General features: G+C 41.8%; 1 long non-coding RNA gene across 1 annotated transcript in view; it reads right to left on the bottom strand.

The window, feature by feature from the left end:
- LOC132359510 (uncharacterized) overlaps positions 1–22295 on the bottom strand; it is a 404591-nt gene that overhangs the window by 34491 nt on the left and 347805 nt on the right. The gene's annotated exons all lie outside the window — the stretch shown is intronic.

The raw sequence follows: 22295 nt of genomic DNA, 5'->3' as shown, positions 1-22295 counted from the left end.
TAGCTGAGTCACTTTGTTATAAAGCAGAAACTAACACACCATTGTAAAGCAATTATACTCCAATAAAGATGTTAAAAAAAATTAATTCCCCCAAAAATAAAATAAAGAGTATTTGCCATGTGTGAAAAGCCCTTTAGGAACTTTCTATTATTTCATTTACTCTCTGAAACATTTTTGTTGGGGTGGTTATTATTCCAAATTATATAGATGGATCACCTGTTGTTCAAGGTAACTCACTTGCCCATTGTCATGCAGGTTGTAAATGTCAGAGCTGAAAGTCAGGTGCCCTCCTAAGCCCATGCACATTCAAGCCCCCAGAAGTCAGTTTAATAGGTGAATGGTGCACACATAGACATATACTCAGCCGCTGGAAGGCTAGATGCTCTGGTTCCACCATACCTTACTCATATCCAAATCGATGAATACGTCAGTCCGGGGAACTGACTTGTTGGCTTTTGCTGTAGAGATTTTTTTGGCTCCCTAAGCCAGGAAGTAAACATACTACTGATTCAGAAGTCACACTTCTGGCTTCTGATTGGGTTTGTCCAGTGGGAGGCATCAGCAGGAGATTGGTAGGTGTGAGGAAGAAAATGCCAGGGCACTTAGCTTCCTGGCTCCTTTCCTGTCCCAGCTGCTTTGCAGTGGCTGGATTCCTATACCAAAAGCCACAGCTCCTGCTGGATGGCTTTCTCTACATCTTCCGCTCTCTGTACATTACAGTGAATAATTCCTCCCCTGGTACCTTTGAGCCTAGGGGTGGTAACAGCATTCTACTCTTACTAGCCAGGTACTTTACCATTTCTTGTCGCTTTAACATAACCTCACCCACTCTCTTGTAAATGTCCCTTCATTAAACTCTAAATATTCCTTTTGACTCTATCATCTGTTTGCTGTTAGGAACCTGGCTGATCCAGTAAATGAAACAAGGATTTGTTCCTGAAAACAGATCCTCAAAATGGGATTCTGTGATTAGGTTGCTCACATATTTGATGAAGGCAGAGATAATCCCTTTGCCAAGGTGAAATGGATATCTTAGTACGTGGTAGAATAATAGTTACTCAAATTATCAACAGCTGTTGCGTGGGGTGGTGTGCAGGTGAATGGCAGAGATTGTGTGACTGTGGCATGAGGTGTTTTGTCAGGTGATTTAGATTATATAGATCGTGCCATGGGCTGACTACTTATAACACCCAGATAGATAGTATAAACAGAGAAAACAAATTATTATTAGCCTTGAAAGCCCAACTCAGGGCATAGGTGAAAAACCGAATAACCTCTTTGGAAGTGTTTAGAGACTCTTTTACCTTTTGTAGCTGCAGGGCAAATAGATCTAACTCAGGATAGTTCTTAAAGAATATTTTATCTACTATAGCTGCAGGGGAAATATGATTGAAGATCATCTGTGGCTAAACACATGTACTATCTCCAACCACCTTTCCCCCATTAAATAGATTTCTAGGAACTTGCAACCTGGGGAAAGAGGAGAAGGTGCACATGCTGAGGCTTCAAATCTACCTGGGAGTGACTCTCAGCTTTGGCAGGAACCACCTATATGGCATTGGGCAAATTGCTTAATCACTTAGAGACAAGTTGCTTTATCAGTAAATGTGCAACACTGCTTATTCTTGTATAAGATAAGGCATAAGTGGAAAAAGAGTGGATTCCTGAGATATAAGATGAGGAACGTCTGAGGCAGACACAAAGATTAAGAACTGAAACCTCCCAATTCCCCTGATCTTTCATCCCTTAATGAGGAAGCTCCTACACCCCCAGCCCCATCTGGGGCAACCAGCTCTCCCCTCTTATCTTAGCAAGCCCCAGCAGGAGAACCAGTGTAGACCTCTAATGTTTTGGAGTGTAACCATGGCTCCTTCTGTAGATAACCTAACCCTAACCCTTTAAATAGCTTCTGCCTTGCTACGGGCCCTAGTAGAAACCAAATGCCTGACCACATAAGTTTTCTGTGGCTGCAGTAGCAAATTACCACAAACTGATTGCCTTAAAACAATAGAAATTTGTTCTTTCCCTGTTCTGGAGGCTAGAAGTCTGAAATAAGGTGTCAGCAGGGCCACAGTCCCTCTAAAGGTTCCAGAACAGAATTTTTCCTTTCCTAGTCCAGCTTCTGTTGTTCCAGGAATTCCTTGGCTTGTGACTGTGTCACTCTAATCTCTCCCTTCATCTTCACATGGCCTTCTCCTCTGTGTCTCCTCCTCTTCTGTCTCTAAGAAGAACACTTGTTATTGGATTTAGGGCACACCCCAGTAATTCAGGATAATCTCATCTCAAAATCCTTAGCTTAATTCTGTCTGCAAAAATGCTTTTTCCAAGTTAAGTTCACATTCACAAGTTCTAAGAGACGTACCTTTTTGAAGGGCCACCCTTCAAACCATTACACTGACTATGGGAAATCAAGTGACCATGTGACTTGAGCTGCTCCTAATGAACTGGGTGTTATCTGACCCACCGTCCACAAAATTGGGAATGTGCAAAAGCAATCCAGCAAGTGGAAATGATATTTAAAAATGGGCTTCAACATGAGCAAGTGGCTCCCTCTTCCATCACCACTTCTGGTGCACTGCCTCTTCTAGCTCAGTTCATATCTATAGCCTTATATGGAGTTCCTTATAACCATGTGACTAGGGAAGAAAAGACTTGGGCCTGACTTCATGATATGTGGGCACAAGCCAGAAGTGCGCAGCCACTGCATTCTAGTCTCAGTTAGGGTGGCTCTGCAAGACCACGGTGAAGGGAAATTACTCCAATTAGGAGAGCATTAAACAGTATATTTGGTTGTTTACTTAGGTCACCATAAGATGGCTGGCTTAAGGTTTGTATCTACATGCGAAGTGACTAAAAACTTAACCAGCTGGTCGGGCACTTTAGAAGAACATGACAAGGGGAAATGTATGAGGACAGATTTCTCATAATGGGCACAGAATATTCCTTCACCATGTAAATGCTCACCAGAGAGTATTTCATTGTGGAGAGGCTCTTGATGATCAGGTGGACAAGATAAACTCACCTTGTGGCTATCAGTCAGAATATATCTCAGCCAACCTGGTGCTTGTTCAATGGGCCCCTTGAGCACGGTTGCTATGGCAGCAGAGATTGAGGCTCATCAGTGTGGTCTCCTTCATCAAGACTGACCTGGCTACGGCCACTGCTCAGCATCTCACCTCTGTATCGCCACATCTCTCACAGCAGAGACCAATGCTGAGATAGCATTATTCTGAGATAGCATTATTGCCTAGGGGAGCCAACTTATTACCATGTTGTTGGACCCCTTCCATCATGGAGGCGGTGGCCATTTTTCCTCAAGGGAATAGCTATATATTCCAAACAGGTATTTTCTTCCTTGCCCCCATTCTTCTGCCAGCACTACCATTCCTAGACTTACAGGATGCCTTATTTTATCCCTTCACATAATTCACTGAATGGCAAACAGAGTATGGAAATGGGTTCTCATCCACTAAATTCACTATCCCGTCATTCATATACTTGTGGAATGAATTACAGACTCAGCTGCAATTACAGAACCGTGAACTGTGCAGTTAGGGTATATGCCTCAAACCAGAGGTCAAAATATAGTGTCATCTCCCTGACAGCCAGAATTCATGGATCTGGGAATCAAGATGTCGAGGTAGAAGAGGTTCTTTTCACTCTTATACCTAATAATGCACTTAAAGAATTTTTGATTCATGTTTCCACCATCTTGGGATTGGTGGTTTTGGAGGTTCTAGTGCCCAAAGGAAGACTGCCTCTGAGAGGGTACCAGTCATGGTTTCACTAAATTGGAAACTGGGACTGACTGGCTTCACATGCTGCTAAACCACCAGGCAAAGATGGGACCACTCTACTGGCCTGGGTGATCGAACTTGCTTGTAAACGAAAACATGGATTGCTGATACCAGATGGGAGGGATGAGGGCCATGACTGAAGCCCAGAGAATTTACTAGAGCTCCTTTTAATATTTCTCTACCACCCTGGCCTATGAAAAATTACAGCACCCCAATAAATACAAGACTACCATAAAATCAGATATTGCATAAGTAAGGTTTCATCTTCACCACCAGGTAAAGACTTTATCCAGCCAAGGAACTTATAGAGGGTAAGAGGCATAGGGAAAGGGTAGTAGAAGGAGGAAGCTCTGGTTATCAAATTAGGTCTGAGACCAAGAACAAAAGCTGGGACTATAGAAGCTATGCTTTGTGTCATCCCCCCCGACCCCATGTTTTTTATCCTGTGTTATGGTTATGTTATATGGAGAGCACTGATGTCGGCCTACATTTTGTGTTTCCTGTGGAAGTATGAGTGAATTCACAGCACCTCCCAATGATACATCTGTTGATAGGAACTGTGTTTCCTATATTGGGGACACAAGCTTTCCAACCAGACAAAGGGAAAAAGTAGATACTGAGGCACAAAAATGTGTTAGATATTCTCCGTCCCTCTAGATCTGTTTTCTACCCTTTTCTACCCAGCTCTATGCATGGAGAGGTTGACATCCATAAATTGCTTTAACCAGGCTCCCATGCCCTGTGGCTTTTAGTTGCAATGGTAATGGCAGATGAGAGTACTGGGGGAAGGAAAGATCAAGCCGTGCCTTCCTTGGCCCCCTCCTGCCTGGACCACAGTTTAGTAGTGGCCACCCTCTTCTTTCCAGGGCCAGGGATCCTCTTGAGTAGTCCTTCCCCATAGCTATAAGTACTGTCAGGTCTCAGCAAGCCCTCTCTCTCCTTGTGTCTTCAGTCTCTAAGTTAAAGGCTCCCAACATCATCCCTTGTTGGTTTCCCTTAACTCTGTCCTCTCTTTAAAAATAGCCCTTTCATGAAACACTCTGGTCACCCATTTGAATGAGCTATCACTTTCTCACAAGGATTCTGACTAGCACAACACCCAAGGCCACGCTCTTCTGTTTAGGCTAGGGAATCCCTCCTTCTCCACCCCGACCCAGCTCATATGCTCATATATCAAGAGTGGTTTATCCATGGTTCTATGTGCATCTGCTGAGAGCAGGACAGATCCAAAGACAGCTTCTCCTCCTTGGGCTATGGTCACTTCCATAACAAACATTACAGGAGGGAAGAGGAATTTCTCTCTCTTTTAGGTTAGGAAATTTTGGCCCCTGCCTCATCTGTGTGCCAAATCCCCTTAACTTGGAAAAGAGTGCATTGTTCATTCTGTTAGCATTATAGTAGCAAAATAAATTTACCATAATATTCTAGTGGTCACAAGGACAATAGTTCATTACTAAGCTACAAGCCTGCTTCATTCATTCATTTACTCAACAAACATTTAGTGAACACTTCCTTTGTTCTCAGCTCTGAAAATATAGAACTAGACAAAGACTTTACCATCATGGAGCTTACAACTTTAAAAAAAATTTTTATTGGAGTACAGTTGCTTTACAGTGTTGTTTACACTCTCTTTTGTGTTACGGTTATGTTATATGGAGAACACTGATACTGGCCTACATTTTGTGTTTCCTGTGGAAGTATGAGTGAATTCACAGCACCTCCCAATGATTCGAAAAAAGACAAAAATATAGGTAAATTACAGTTACACAGCATTTCCCCATAGTTATTAGTTCAATACGGTTCAATTCCAAAGTGTGAGTGTGGTCTTTGCAACACTGGCAGGTCTCTTCCCTGAACCACTTTGCACTTGAAAATTTGTGAAAACTCAACAAGGTTTTGCTAGATTCCTCTCGTTTCCATGTCAAACATCTTGAAGCATCACAATACCAGTCTAACTGTTGCTGCTGCAGAACCTGTTCCATGGTCTTTCCTGGGGAAGCCCACATCCCTTGCCCTACTGCTCTAGATATTTCTGCTGGGACAGGTTCTGTTCAGATGCCTGGACTCCTTAGCCTTCCACATCTCAGCTGCTTCTCAACCTACTTCAGCCTCAGTTCAACAGGACTCCCTTCCTCTGAGGCTTCTCTCTAGATTCACTTCATCCTTCCCTCCGGCCCATGCCTTTTTCTTTTTAACCTCGGCTCCCTTCCTCCACTTCTTAGACTACTGTCCTGATGTCTGTCAATCAACTCTGGCCCATCACGCTGCTACCATCAGCCTACTGGGAGTCCTGTTGATGGACAGCTAGATGACATGTCAACAGACCCCTTTTGTAAAATGGAAATTGGAAGAAACCTACAACAACAGACTAGGAGAAGGAAAGCGAAATCATTTATTCCAGATGTACCTTGTTCCCAGTAGGTCTCTGCAATGGTGTTTCCGCCTTATACTGTTTTTTTCCTTTTTGCAGTGCAAGGTCAAATTTAAAAATGTGCATGCTGACACTCACAGTTGTGCCATTTCATTTTCGGGGTGGCTGGTGTGTGGTCAGGGCTTTTCATCTCTTTGTAGTTTTGTGTGAAAACTCACTGTGACATGGGGTAGGGGGAATGACCCGTAAGGGAAAAATCTTGCTCACACAAGAGAGCTGAAATCAAAGGAATGCTTGAGGCTGTGAAAAACGGCCTCCGGTTTCCTGGCTCCAGACTGTGAGCACTCAGGCCCTGGAAAAGGTAATCTGGAAAAAGTGAGGTGTGGGGAGGACGGGGATTTTCACATTGCAACAGAGGATATCCATCGTTTCTTTTCAGGTTTAATTGCGCGTGGATGGTGTACGATTTTAAGTGCTCATAAATTGTCTACCCCAATATTGAATTCAGCCCCCTCCATATATGTCAGCATGAGCTGAGCTGAGCTGAAGCCAGTGGAATGGGCCAAAATACACTAAAACTGCAGCCAGACTGATGACAGAGGGTTTGAAAAGTCAGCTCGAGAGACCTGTGGACCCAGTTATTGGAGTAATAGATTTCTTGTCCTGAGCCTCTACACAGATGCTATTTTTTCCTCTTTGGGGTGGGATATGAAAGGAGAAGGTACTGATGGAGAAACGGACTTTCTTCTCTAGCTGAAAAAGTAGCACTTAGTAACTTAGATAAGTATTCAGAAATTTTAGTTAAAACCCATCGTGTGGCATTTCATAGGATGTTCCAATTGTTTATTGTAAGATACATATTCCCTGTTTTACCCTTTTTTGGAGAATGCAAACATTACTAGAAACGGCATTATTAATTTTCAGTAGATTGAAACAAGTTGATTTCCAACGTCTATAAAATACCAATGAGGGAAAAAAGTGCTTTGAACCTCCAAAGGGAAAGTAGAAAAGTGTTATGCAAATATTTCCTACCACTGCCTACCAGTTACTTTTTACAGGTGGCTACTTTGATTGATTGATTGAGTTGTATTCAGTAGAGAAATTGTGTTGGATGTTTTCTTTAAAAGTGAAGCATTTTTGAGGTTGGGAAGAGTGAAAGAGGTTAAGAAATAACTGCCATTTGAAAGTTGGGCAAATACAAATTAAACAGCTTGGATATAGCTCAGAGGTTCTCTTTATGCCTCCTATAATGTTTATCGATGATATCCTATTATGCAAAATGTATTGAGTGACAAGTGTCTAAGAAGACTCTTGCAAGGAAATAACCATTTGGGACTTCTGGTTGGTCCAGGGACAAAGATTCTTTAATGAAACATTCTTGACCCTCTGGGCAATGACCAAATAGGGCAGGTAATTAAAGTCACAACAAGGTGATAAAGTGGCCCTGTTTGGATTCAGTTCAAGGATTCATATATGGGTCTGGAGTGAAGACTCTTGGATGTGAAATTATTTCGTGCGATTTAAAGTGTTACTCCACTAAGTACTCAGGAAAATTATCATAAGTTTTTTTTTAATGGGCAAAAAGGAAGATGTTTTAGAAAAGAATGGAATAGTTGAAACATGAGTCATTTAAGAGAACTGATGCTAAGACCCTTCTCTTTCAGAGTTAACAGGTTTAATCTTGTTAGTGAGAGGGTCCTTCTTGCTTCGTCAAGAGCAATGGGACCAGGAGACAAGGCATGGCGAGTCATGGTGGCAACAACAATGAATGCCATGAGATGAGGAAGCCGAGAGCTGCAACCAGGAGATATTAACAGGTACTAAGAAGAGTCTGTAAATCAGTTAGAAGAAGGGAGAAACTGAAGCTTTCAGATATCCCATTAGCAATGTGTCTGGAACACAGTAGGTGCTCAATAAATGTGCTGAATGAATGAATGTGAGGAAAACTAAGAGTTGGGTGTGGGGAGGAGCCACATCAAAGCATCTAAAGATCTCATCCTGTGGGTTTTGAGGAAGCAGGTGGATTTTTTCAGAAGATGCTAACAAAGATAATACAGAGTCAAATTTCTGGTCTTAGGTTGGGTGTTAATGGTGCCAGTGAGGAAATTAGTCGGTAAGTGTTCTGGGTGGAGTTTCAGGGAAAATAGACCTCAGGCAATAAAGTGGTGCTCTGGACTGGCAGGGACTGCGGGTGACTGGGGATAAGGAAGCAGGGCGAGCTCAGCTGCTGAGCCAGGCTGCTCCTTGCTCTGCAGAAGCTGTGGTCCAAGAAGGGCTCCATATGAACTGTCCTTCTAACAGTAGGCAGTCCAAAGCCGGCTGTCTACTTGCCCCAGGCCAAAAACATGCTTGGGCTTATAACACTGGAGAAAAAAGAACTTTTATTTCCAAAGCATGAAGCATTTTTACACTCGTGAAAGTGATTCCCTTGCACAATAAACTGCTTTAGGACAGTGGTTCTGACATATTAAGAGGAAGAGAATTCTCCTGAATCCCTACTACTGACATCAATTGTTTTTAGGATAATGTTACTTAAATACGTATGTACAAATATAAAACTAGGAACAAACTATGTTTAAAAAACTTATACAACCAAATTCAATTTCAAATTAAATTCAGACTCATTGAATTTGGCATGCACGTACTTTGTTACGATGTGCTATGTGATGACACAATTTTCCCACTACTTCCCTCTATTTTAACTCCCAATACATTTTGTACAGTGTACCGTGAAGTCATGGGGTCTTTGGCTTGTTTTAATGCATCGTTTATGAGTTATATCTACCTCTCTTCTTTTCTTGTTTCATCAGTGGTAATTAATGTACCACATAATGCCAGAACAAATCACAATTTATTAAATAACTTAAGACACTAAAGTCTTATTCTATAAAAACATCTTTTAATTACAAATGCCCAATGTAAGTTTTGACTTCCTAATGAATGAAATAATTCAGCATGAGTAAGTATGGTAATTGTGGGGTAATTAATGCCATTTTGACATTAGGACATCAATTTAACAGCAATCAGATATGCTTATTTGTACATTGAAGGTTAACACTACAACTTAGGTGATCTCTTGGCACCAACATGGTCATAAATGTAACTCAGCCATAGGCAATGAATAAGTGGAACAGTACACAGTTCCCAGGTGACTGAGAATACGCTAATATTAATTTTTAATTTTTAAATTTTTACTCAGGATATATTTCAAATATGGATATATTTCAAATATGGTAAAGTATAGAAAATAGTTGAAAGACTTATATGTCCATCAAGTAAATTATAAAGATGGTAATATTTTACAATTATTAGTTCCTTTAGGTATTTTTTGGTTATCCTCATTATTTTATTTAAAAAATTTATATACAGTAAAATACTTTGTTGTTGTACAACTCTATGAGTTTTTTTTTTGTTTTTGTTTTTGTTTTTTTTTTTTAAAATTAATTTATTTTTATTTTTACTTATGGCTGTGTTGAGTCTTCGTTTCTGTGCGAGGGCCTTCTCTAGTTGTGGCAAGCGGGGGCCACTCTTCATCGCGGTGCGCGGGCCTCTCACTATCGCGGCCTCTCTTGTTGCGGAGCACAGGCTCCAGACGCGCAGGCTCAGTAGTTGTGGCTCACGGGCCTAGCTGCTCCGCGGCATGTGGGATCTTCCCGGACCAGGGCTCGAACCCATGTCCCCTGCATTGGCAGGCAGATTCTCAACCACTGCGCCACCAGGGAAGCCCAACTCTATGAGTTTTAACACATGCATAGACTTGTGTAACCACTACTAGAAAAAAACCAGTTTCATCATCCCCCCAAATTCCCTTGTGCTGTCCTTTGTAGTCAAACCTTTCCCCTACCTCTATTACTCATTTTTTCTCTGCTCTGATAGTTTTGCCTTTTCCAGAATGTCATATATATGGAATCCTACAATAGGTGATCGTTGGAGACTGACTTCTTTCACTTTATATGATGTCTGCTGTGTACATTAATATGCCATTTTCTTTTTAATGCTGAGTGCATTCCATTGTATGGAATATACTTTTACTCAATGAAGGACGTTTGATTTGTTTTTAATATGTGGCATTTATGAATAATGCTGTGATAAATATTTGTGTACAGGTATTTTTGGGAACATAGTTCTCATTTCTCTAGCACAAATCCCTAGAAGTAAGATTGCTGCGTCGTATTATAAATGTACATTTAGCTCCCCAAGAACTACCAAATTGATTTCTACAACGCCTGAACTATTTTGCATTCCCAGTGGCAATGTATAAGAGTCCTAGTTGTTCCCCTTCCTCACCAGCCTTTAGTATGTCAGGTTAAAAATTATTTTAGCCACTCTAATAGGTTATGTAGCCATCTTAGTAGGTATACAGAAGCCATTGCTAGTTTTGAGCAGAGAAATGTCATGATCTGATCAATTTTTTCATAGGATGTTGTGCTAACACAGACTGTAGGAAGGCAAGTTAGAAGAAAGGAGACCTAATAGAAGGCTATTGAAATAACACAGACAAAGGGAAAGGTGGCTTAGGCCAGGTTAGTAGCCATACAGGGGGTGAGAAGTTTTGAGTTTCTTCACTAATTAACTGGATGTGGCATAAGAAAGGAAGAGGGAAGTCAAGGATGATTATAAGATTTTGGGGCTGAGCAATTAGAAAAACTAGAATTGACATTTACTAAAATGTGGATGATAGGAACAGTTTTGGGGGAAAGGTCAGAAACTCAGTCTTGGATATCTTAGTTTGAGATCCCTATTATTCATCCAAGAAGAGATGTCAAGTAGATGGCTGGATATGTGAAACTAGAATTCATGCCTGGGCTAGAGATAGAAATGAGGAAGTTATCAGTCTAAGGTAGTTATAGGCGTAAGTCTGGATGAGATCTCCAAGGGAGTCAGGGTAGATAAAAATAAAGAAGTCCAGTGGCTGGGCCCTGAGGAAATCTAACACTTAAGGGGGGATACAAAAGGGAACCAGCACAGGATTCTGTGCAAAATGTCTTCTCAATAACTAATCAGACCAAAGAATGAAATAATGCCATTTGCAACAACATGGATGGAACTGGAGATTATCAAACTACGTGAAGTAAGTCAGACAGAGAAAGACAAATATCGTATGATATCGCTTATATGTGGAATCTAAAAAAAATGATATAAATGAACTTATATACAAAACAGAAACAGACTCACAGACTTAAAAAACAAACTTATGGTTATCAAAGGGGAAAGGTGGGGGGGAGGGATAAAATGGGAGTCTGGGGTTGACATTTACATACTACTATATTTAAAACAGATAACCAACAAGGACCTACTATATAGCACAGGGAACTCTGCTAAATATTCTGTAATAACCTAAGTGGGAAAAGAATTTGAAAAAGAATAGATACATGTACATGTAGAACTGAATCACTTTGCTATACACTTGAAACTAACACAACATTGTTAATCAATTATACTCTAATATAAAATAAAAATAAAAATAAAAACCCAACTAATCAGACCATGGCAGAAACTAAGCATATGATATGAAAGCCTATCAAGCTCATCCCCACACATTTTAATGCAATAATTAAAATAGTTTGTTAAAAAATAAAACATCTGGAACAAATGTGAAACTGAACAGAATATTGGGACAGTGTACATAAACCAGGAGTGTCCTGGGCAAACTAGAATGTATATTCATTCTGTCTCTGGGAGATCTCTCCATTGTCATGGCTTCAACTACCATTTATTTGTGGCTGAACTCATTACCTTGACTCCATGTCTCTTGGAACGTGATTTTTCTTGCAGCAGTTATTTCCTGCCTGAGCACATGTTAGTACTATATAACTTATTACTCACATAAAAACCCCATCGACCACCCTAGCCTTCTTCCTTACCTCTTATCTATTACATCCAATCTATGACCACATTTCCTCCATTCCTCTCCCTAAAGAGCACATAAATCCATCTACCCACTTTTCTTCATGTCCATTGCTACCATCTCAGTTCAGATACCAGCATCTCTCACCTGGACTACTCCATAGTCTCGTAACTCATCTCCCAGCATCACCCTTACTCCGCTGCAAGCTATTCTCCACATTGTGACCAAGACGAGTTTTTAAAAATGCAAATTTCGTCATGTTACTTCCCTACTTAAAACCTGCAAACGGCATCTTACTGTTCGTAAACTAAGTTCCTTATCATAGCCTACTGTGTACTGCTTGATCCAGCTGTCTCTCTCCATTCTAACCTTTCACCAACTTCACCCTCATTTTCTACACTCTAGTTTTTTCAACCTTTGTTAGCTGTATGTTTGTGTGTGCCCCTCAAATTATGTTGAAACCCTAATCCCCAATGTAATGATCTTTGGAGATGGGGCCTATGGGAGGTACTTAGATCGTGAGTGTAGAGCCCCCAAGATGGGATTAGCTTTCCAACATATGAGGATACAGCAAGAAGGTGGCCATCTGCAAACCAGGAAGACAGCTCTCACCAGACACTGAATTTGCAGGCACTTTCATCTTGGACTTCCTAGACTCCAGAACTGTGAGAAATAATTTTTTGTTGTTTAAGTCACCCAGTCTAGGGTATTTTGTTATAGCAGCCCAAACTAAGACAGTCCCTAAGAATGCTATATTCTTGCTTCTATAGGCCACTAATGCTAGGAACACTTTCTCACTCAATGACTTCTTTGCCACCTAACTCCTGCCTTTCCCTTAAGTCTCATTTAAGGGTCTTACTCTAGAAGTTATTTTCCCAGGCAGGCCCTCCCCAGCTCCTCAGACCAGGATATAACCTGTATTAGGCATTTCAGTGCAGCCTACTTCCCCTTTTTGTGGCGCTTCTCACATATAGATTGAAAATCTCTACAGTACATGACTGCAAGTACGACAAGGACAGGAACCATGTCTGTTACTCAGTACCCAGTTTCTGGCTCATACTGTGCTCAGTAAATGACTGCTGAATCTGAAAAGACATTGCTTAACTTCATTTTCTGAAGAGTAAATTGAATCTTAACTATCCCCAAAATCTGTCTTAAAAAGTCAATCACTAAGGAACAACAAAATATAAAGTCCTGAACTCTTGTCATGCGCCTCTCGGTGTCATATTGAGTAAGAAGACCTACATACTCAGAGTGTTTGGGGTTTCTCCAGAAGAATCCATGTTTCTTGTTGATTGGATGAGGACTGGTCTTTTTGGTCCTACTTTGGTGAGGTCTTCTACCTTGGGGGCTTGATTTCTATCATTTTTATCTGAGATCTGGGATCAGAGTAGCAGGGACTTCGGGGGTGGCATATCTAATAAATACTCTTGCCTTTAGGCAAGACTCCATTGAACTAATTCGTATTAAAGATTTCTAAATTGTATAGAGTATAAGAAAACATTTTCTAATGCCCCCCAATACAGGAGGTCTATTTTGGTGTACACTTGTCATAAGAGTAGTTTTCCTAACATTTGATCTTAATTTTTCCAGTTTGGACCTGAATACATCTTGTCTTGTCTCCAGGAAAAGGGGAAAGTGGTTGGCTCCTTTTCTCTGTGCAAAGACTTCCTAGCCATATGAACAGTTTATAAATCAATGCTTAGCATCTGGAAGGCAAAGTCAGGAAAGCTCCTCTGGGAAATAAACTCCCTTCCCTAAGATGGGTTTCTGCTGAGAAGTCAAGCTCTGTAAGATTAAAAATGCACCACGCTTAGGGAATTTGAAGCCTTCTCTCCATTAAAAAATGCATAAAAACCAACTGCAATCTAAGTCATGTTTCAGCTATGTCCTGGAAGACTGAGAAGTGTTGTTTTCATGGAACGTTACTTATTACAGAAAAGATTTTATAGCCATATTATAATTTGTGGTACATAGATGTTTCCTATTTAAGACTGCAATCATGGATGAAACTCTGATATCGTGGTGACTCTCTAGAGCATGAGCTTTATTTCCAAGATGCACAGTCTTCTAATTCTGTTTCCAGAACGATTTCAATGGCTGGTATAGAGTTTTAACTGTAAGGAGGAAGGAAGAAGCAGAGAAAGAGGCATGTAGGGGAGGGAAGGGGAAAGATCTGAAGCCAGATCTATAATTATCTCTGTCTGACTCCTTGTCTCTTTCTCTCTCAAATTTAATCAACTTCAATAGGCCCCAGACACCCTGAACACAAGGTGGGGCCTAAGCAAAACATTGTCTGTGTCCAGGAAGCTACTAAAATAGCCTCTGTGAGTCCTGTAAAGGGCATTTAGTGAAACACAAAGTAAACAGGCCATGATGAAAGGCTGATGGTGGCTATGCTGATGAAAAGGCCAGAGAGAAAGGAGCAAGTTCATCCCAATCAAGATTCAGCTTCAAAGGTTGACCTCCTTCTATACAAACCAGCCTGTGGCTCTCTGGGTACTGCAACTTCTCCCAAACCCCTGTGGATGCAGCTGCTGAACCTCTAGGGGCTTCAGCTTCATCAATAAAATGAGGAGACTGGACCAGTGCACCTCTCAACACTAACTCTCTGGGATTCTCATGTACAGGTGGACCCTACATAGAAGTGAAGATAAGAATAAAAATATATGTAATGGAACCATTAGGAGGTGAATTTCAGCTTTGGTTTTTGGGTTCTATTAATCACTTAGTCCTTTTTTACTCAAACTTAAAAACATTAATTGAGAAATTTCCAGTGCTGCTTAACTTGCCTAGTATATTGCACCTGCTCTTTGGAGGAGGGTGTAGACTGAAGCAACTTGAATTAAGGCCTTCATCTCCTTCCTGCATGACACTGGCACCTACTGTGAGATAATATGTACCCTGGGTTGGGCCACTGGTAGCAGCTGTAACCATGGCCCCAGGTCTAACAGTAATCCACTATTGAGTGTTAGATCTATGTTAATGCTACTAGGTAGAAGCTGGGGAGTTTAGAGAACATATACAGAGAAGAGTGTATAGTATTATTCTCTTTACCTAGCACATCATTTCTGAATATTTACATATACCTGTGTGTACACACAGGCACACATATACCCTCCTCATGTATATACAATCAGATGAGCACACTTGCCTGCTCAGGCCCATCAGATGCCAGTGGAGAGGAGGTGAACAGGGCACGGGGATGTGAAATGGGAGTGAAGATGTGATGGGAGTGCCAAGGGAAAAATATAAATGGGGATGTGTGGCCTCTTGCACTGACACTAGTCTTCTCTGCTTTTGGCATCCAGGGGCTTTGCCTGGGAAGGCAGGGAGCCCAGCTTTACTCCACTGTCCTTTCTGGTCTCCCTTCTCTGTTGTGAGTCATCATTTGGCTTGAGACAGTGCAATGACTTTACAAAACCCTTTGCTGTGCCAGCAAATTCAAGATATGAACGGTTTACATGTAGGCAAGTTATAGGTACACTGTCGAGGTGGAATCCAACTCATTCAATTTGATTCATAAGCCATGCTTCTCAGAACAGACTTCCCCTTTTGTTCGACCCCCTAGGCTCTTTTGGACTGGATAGGTTATACCATGTGAAAACTTGACCCCTAAAAATCAGAAGCCTAAAATAGCAAGCCATATTTCTTGCTCACACTACACATCCATTAGGGATTGGCCAAAGGACTGTACATTGTAGCCACTTGGGATCCTGCACACGGAAGCTAAACCAAACACAGACTTCCATGATTCCAAAGTCAGGCACGTGAGAACATGGCGAACTCTACACTTGCTCTTAAAACTGCTGCCTGGCGGTAACACACAGCAGTTCCACTCAAGTATCTTTGGCTAAAGCAAGTCACATGCCCAAATCTAATGTTAAAGAAGCAATCATACTCTTCCCCCAGGGTTGGGTAACAGATACCAGTCAAAAGTAGTCCTTGACCACCCTCTCTCAATGCTGGCTCACCTCTCATCCATCCCCACCCCTTCTCTCTGTTCAGAAATGTCTATAACCTCCAAGTTGGCTGTTCCCCTTTCAAGGTTCTACATCCTGAATTTCTTGAACTTTTTGATTTTGAGCACATTTTGCTTATCCAGATTCCCCAGAAGGCTAGAAATATGACATCTTAGAGATTATTATAAATGAAACTTCACCTTAACCTTTGATGAACTATTCCCAATTTGACCCATATTAGAAAGTCTGGTAACCTTAGAGTAAATTTTACAGATTTCACTTTGAGTGCGTGCCACAATGTTGGATCATTCTTACCAAAAAACGTACTCTTGTTACAAGCACAAGAATAAGCTTCTCTAAGGGGTATGTCACCAGTGCTCCTGATTAGCTGCATGACCCTGCAAAGACACCTGATGTCTTGGGGAATATTTTTCCATGAGTAGAATAAAGGATGGTACCAGATTTCCAAGAGCCTTCCAGATCTACAATTTCTTGATTCTATTATTTCTGTTTATAACCTCCCAGAAAGTGCATTAGTCTCCAGCACGTGCTGAGGACAGTGACAGTTTTACAGATCAGGGTATGCTCATTACTGAGCATGCTCTATGGTAGGCTCATGCAGAACTGCATGTACAGGTGTGGGAAGCATCTGATTCCAGATGCTTGAGTGGAAAGTCAGAAAAGTAAAAACAAGTATACAGTCCACACCCACGAGGGAGCTAATGAGTTACCTGTGGAGGAGAAATACACCCACCAGAATTCTTCTGTGTTTGACACAGGTCAGATTATCTTCTTTGTGGACTCCCATCATTAGGACTGAGAGGCAGTGATCAAAATAATTTGATTATAGCATCTTGCTAGTTACATGGCCTAAGTTATGTTTATTCTTCTTTCCTTTGGCATTTCAGACATAACAATGCCAGTGACTGTACATGGACTGTTTCTTTTGATCCCTCTCCAAGACCACTGGTTTCCTTTCTAGGACTTCAGTCTTGATATACCTTTAAGTAGCAAGAGACTGAATTGGAAATTGCTTTGGAATCCACTTGTGGATCCTTCAGTCAAACAAGTCAGTAACCTCAGTGTGCTCTCTAACTTTCATTCACTTATCCACTCATTCAATCAGCATTCACTGAGCACCTCCTATGTACCAGGTTCTGTGCTGGGCACTGAAGACCCAAACACCAAGAAGGCACAGGAGAGTAAGCCCTGAACCCAGAGGCCCTCACAATCTTGTCGGGCTATAGAGGAAGAGGGCAAGTTAGTATTAGAGGTGCATGGCCAGTGCTATAGTAAACAGGAGTCAGTGACTGATTTCCTGAGTCAAAAAGAAAAAAAAGCTACAGCAGGGAGGGCATGTGTGAGTGGGATCTTCAATTGAGTGGGGTTTTGCCAGGTGGAGAAATTCAAGAAGGGATTCAAGATTCAGGCAGAGGGATGGACATAAATACACTACCAAATGTAAAACAGATAGCTAGTGGGAAGCAGCCACATAGCACAGGGAGATCAGCTCGGTGCTTTGTGACCACCTAGAGGGGTGGGATAGGGAGGGTGGGAGGGAGACGCAAGAGGGAGGGTATATGGGGATATATGTATATGTATAGCTGATTCACTTTGTTATAAAGCAGAAACTAACACACCATTGTAATGCAATTATACTCCAATAAAGATGTTAAAAAAAAAAAAAAAGATTCAGGCAGAGGGAACAGAATGGGCAAAGGAACAAAAGCGAGTATAGGCAGACCTCCAAGATATTGCAAGTTCAGCTCCAGATCACTGCAATAAAGGGAGTCACATGAATGTTTCGGTTTTCCAGTGCATATAAAAGTTATATTTACACTATGCTGTAGTCCATTAAGTGTGCAACACCATTATGTCTAAAGAAACAATGTATATACATTAAAAAATATAAAACAAAAAGTAATTACAATAGTAACAAAGATCACTGATCACCGTAACAAATATAATAAGGGAAATGTTTGAAATATGGTGAGAATTTCCAAAATGGGAAACAGAGACATGAAGTGAGCAAATGCTGTTGGAAACATGGTGCTAATAGACTTGCTTGATGCAGGGTTGCCACAACCTTCAGTTTGTCAAAAAGAATAAAAATACATAAAAAACACAATCAAATTGTTGTCAAGTTCATTCACTTATATAAGGCATAAAAAAATGGAAACTTTAGTTTCCCCATGTACAAAATAGGATTTAGAACACCTAACATTACAGGGCCATCATAAGAATTAACTAAAATAATTGATGTGGAAGAATCTCATGAAGTACCAAAGTAATACTTAGAGCAATATGGAAGTAGTAAGACAACATACAATTCTTATTTCTGACGTTTATTCCCTGCCCTAGACCCTAGTTCTATCCTCCCTTTGTGCTCTTCATGACCTTCTAGATTTTTCTCGATACCTGGGCTCGTGCTAATTCTAGTACCTGACAGACACCTGAGGCTGGAGTTTACTAACCTGCTGATTGTTAGCACTTTTCATCTTGTGCTCCTGCTGGTCAGCACCAATTGCCTTAAGCATCTAAGGAGAAGACTGAGAATCAGAGCAGCAGGGGCTCAAAGCAGCTACTCAGGAGACTTATCGCCTGCAGAGATGGGAAAATCGGGACCTGCCAAGGCAGCTCACTAGAACCACGCCAGAGGAAAGGTCTTGGTTTTGTGGACAGGCTGAAATCAAACAGGGCCAGTCTGATGATAAAGAGGTGAAGAGGGAGAGAGTTTGGCTAATTCAAGAGGGGAGCAGGGTGCTGAGTACCACCTGGAGCTCATTTTGGGGCTTCATCATCCATCACTGTCTCTTTCTCTTTGAAAATATCTCCTGGGGGGAGGTTCCTTGGCAAGAGGGAAGCTAGGCATGCCTCTCATCTTTCCCTTTATCCTCATCCCAGTTGGAAACAAATAACTCAAAGCTGGTTGACTTCCCAGCAGATCCAATTTGTTTCAAACTCCATTTTCAGTCCACTTCATAGGCAGTCTTCCAGGAATGCTAAAATTATTCTGTGGAAACAGTTGCGGGGGTATGGCTTGTGGACAGAGATAGTTGAGGTTATTGTCTTATAACACATCAGCTTGAGAAAGGACCAAGAGGTCAGGTACCCCCTCTCTTTTTACAGAAGTGGACACTGAGGCCAGAGTGGGCAAGTGACTTGCCCAGGGTCTCACTTCCAGGTGCCCTGCCTTCCTAAGTCTCCCAAAGGGAGAGAGGAGTATAAAAGACCCACTGTATCAGGGAAAGGACTGAGGAGTGACCGAGGCAGCACTGGCTAGCTGGAACTGATCTTGTCAAAGGTTATGCTGGGAGAGTGGGCAAGACAGATTTCTCAGAAATAGAGAAACAAGAGTAAAAACCAAACTGGGACTTGGAGCAAAGAAGTCAAAATCAAGAGCCAGTACTAGATGTGGACAAAGTGACACTAAAAACATCTGAGAATGACTTAGGGTCAGCGTGGTGAAAAACAAGTTGTTTTCAAGTTGATAAAGTCAAGCAGGAGTTCTATAAAATGAACACAATACCTGGATTCTCTAAAGGTTCCCCACTGTTGGGGAGGCCCCACGATGTGGCCCAGTCTCTTTCTCCCTTGTTCTTCCTTGACCCAAGCAAATGCAACACAAAGCTCACATTCATGTCTGGTATTCACTATCTCCAGGGCTTTCCTCAGGCTGTCCTCTGCCCAGAATGCTGTTTCCTCTCCTAACGCCCTTCTCAGGTCTAACCAAATTCCATGTGTCCTTCTAACAACTCTGGTCACCAATGCCAATGTGTCAGGGGTTTCCCCACACCACCAAGCACCTCTCCCACACCAGGTGCATGTCCTACAATTCAACTCAATTCTGTCATTATCGATGTGGATTTAGCATCAGATCCCACAGGTTAAAGGCTCAGTCCTACAAAACTGACCTCCCCCCTTCCCCACCTACTTCAGACACCAGCACAAGTCCAGCTTGTCACCCATGCTTCTGACCAACTGGCCACAATTTGGAGGCTCCAACAGCCTCCTCCTCGGGTTTGACTGATTTGTTAAAGCAGTTCACAGAACTCAGAGAAACACTGTACTTACTGGATTATCAATGTATCATAAAAGGATGTAACTCAGGAACAGTCATCAGATGGAAGAGATACAGAGGGTAAGGTATGTGGGAAGGGGCACAGAGCTTCCATGTTCTCTAAGCCACCACTCTCCTTGAACTTCCATGTGTTCACCAAACCAGAAGCTCTCTGAACGCTCTACTTTTTTGGGTTTTTATAGAGGTTTCATTACATAGTCATGATTGATTGAATCATTGGCCATTGGCAACTGACTCAACCTCCAACCCCTCTCCCCCTCCAAGGAGGTTGGGGGTGGGACTGAAAGTCCCATCCTCCCATCACATAGTTGGTTCTCCTGGCAACCAGCCCCCATCATTAGGTGCTCCAAAAGTCACCTCATTAACATAACAAGAAACACCTTGATCACTCTCACCACAGACAATTCCAAGGATTTCAGGAACTCTGTGCTGGAAAAGGGGTCAAAGACCAAATATGTGTTTCTTATTATAAAGCACAATATCACACCTTCAAAGGCCAGTTCAGTGCCCACTGTCTATAGCAAGCCTTATACATGCCCAGGCTGATAGTATTCTCTCCCTTTGTGGACCTCTGGTGGCCTGGACCTATCTCATTCACTATTAGAGTGATCTATGTGCAGGCATTGTAGCATTACCTCCTCTCTCTTTTTGGAAAAGTCCATGAGTAATTCATCTTCAATCCCACACAGGTCTTACCTGTGTGCCTTACATGTAGTAGGTGCTTGGAAAATTTTTGCCAAAGGAGTGGTCATCTGGAGAGACTACTTCCCATATCATGATGCATCATGATATTGGAAGCATCGTACTTGGCTTTGGCTAAATCCTTACTCAGAGCATCTCATGTCCCCAAGTAAAGAGAAATGTTGAGAAGTTGAGAGCATTCATAGGAAAGCCACAGAGATAATAAATAAATTTAAAAGTAGGCTAAAGAAAGTCAATTTAAAGGAGAATAAAACGTGGGACCTTTCCAGAAAAGTGAGGCACACTCACTGATCTTTTTCCAGGCCCACAGAGAACTTTTACCCAGAGAATTGACAGCAGCTGCTTTTCATCTCCATCAAGACAGATCAGTAGGAAATTAACCTAAACAGAAGCATCACTGAGATCACAAATAGGGAAAATATTTCTGAGAGACAGTGATTAAACTCTCAGATGAGTTATCAGAGAGATTTGTAGACTTTAGGTCTCCAAAAGACTATAAAAAACCAGATTCTTGTGTGTCGAGGCCAGTTTCGAGGCTCCCTCTGGAATAAATGCCGTGGAATGAACTTGACAATCTGTTCCCTCACCCCGTCCTGGCTAGGCGTCTGCCTTACGTGGCTCAGCAGTCAGTTCCACGCTGGTTCCAGCAGGTGGTGGCCATGAGCAGCAAAAGCCCAGAGGCGTAGGCAGCCAGAAGGGTTGGTTAGTTTAATTAAAGCACAGTTAATTTACAATGTTGTGTTAGTTTCAGGTGTACAGCAAAGTGATTCGGTTACACATACATATATAACATCTATCTATATCTATTCTTTTTCAGATTCTTCTCCCTTATAGGTTATTACAAAATATTGAGTATAGTTCCCTGTGCTATATGGTAGGTCCTTGTTGATTATCTATTTTATATACAGTAGCATGTATATGTTAATCCCAACCTCCTAATTTATCCCTCCCCACCTCCTTCCCCCTTTGGTAACCATAAGTTTGTTTTTTCTGTCTGTGGGTCTATTAGCCAGAATGGTTTGACAAAGCAAGTCTACCAGGTTTGGGAGCACACAGGGACCCATGCAGGGCATGTAAAAGTCCCACAGGAGAGCCCAGGAAGCCTCCACCAGAGAGCCTTTCACTTCCTCCACTCCCGCTCCATCAGGTTCCTGGCTGTTAAGAGTACACGCGGCAACTTGGAAAACCCTCCCACCAAACAGGGCATTATGGCACAGTCATTTCCAGAAAGTCCCCAGACCCTGTGCTAGGAGAATCACACTCTTTCTGATCTGCTCCTATAAACCCAAACACAGTGAATAACACTGTACCAAAAACAAAGTGAAATGCAACAAAACAAAACATGTTTGGTGGAGAGGGACAATGGCACAGATAATTCAGGACTGCAGTAAATCACTTATATTTGCCTTTAAAGCTACATGCACGCAGGGTATCCACACGGCTGCTGTGTTCACCAGCCTCCTTCTAAGGAATGCTGCCCTAGGAGCATTGAGTTTGCTCGTGCTGTGTCTTGGGAACTCACAGGCCTGGGGTT

Source organism: Balaenoptera ricei, chromosome 2 (genome assembly GCF_028023285.1).
Source record: "Balaenoptera ricei isolate mBalRic1 chromosome 2, mBalRic1.hap2, whole genome shotgun sequence".
Classification (NCBI taxonomy): domain Eukaryota; kingdom Metazoa; phylum Chordata; class Mammalia; order Artiodactyla; family Balaenopteridae; genus Balaenoptera; species Balaenoptera ricei.
The sequence above is the reverse complement of the archived record's forward strand: the minus strand, read 5'-3'. Positions and strand labels throughout refer to the sequence as shown.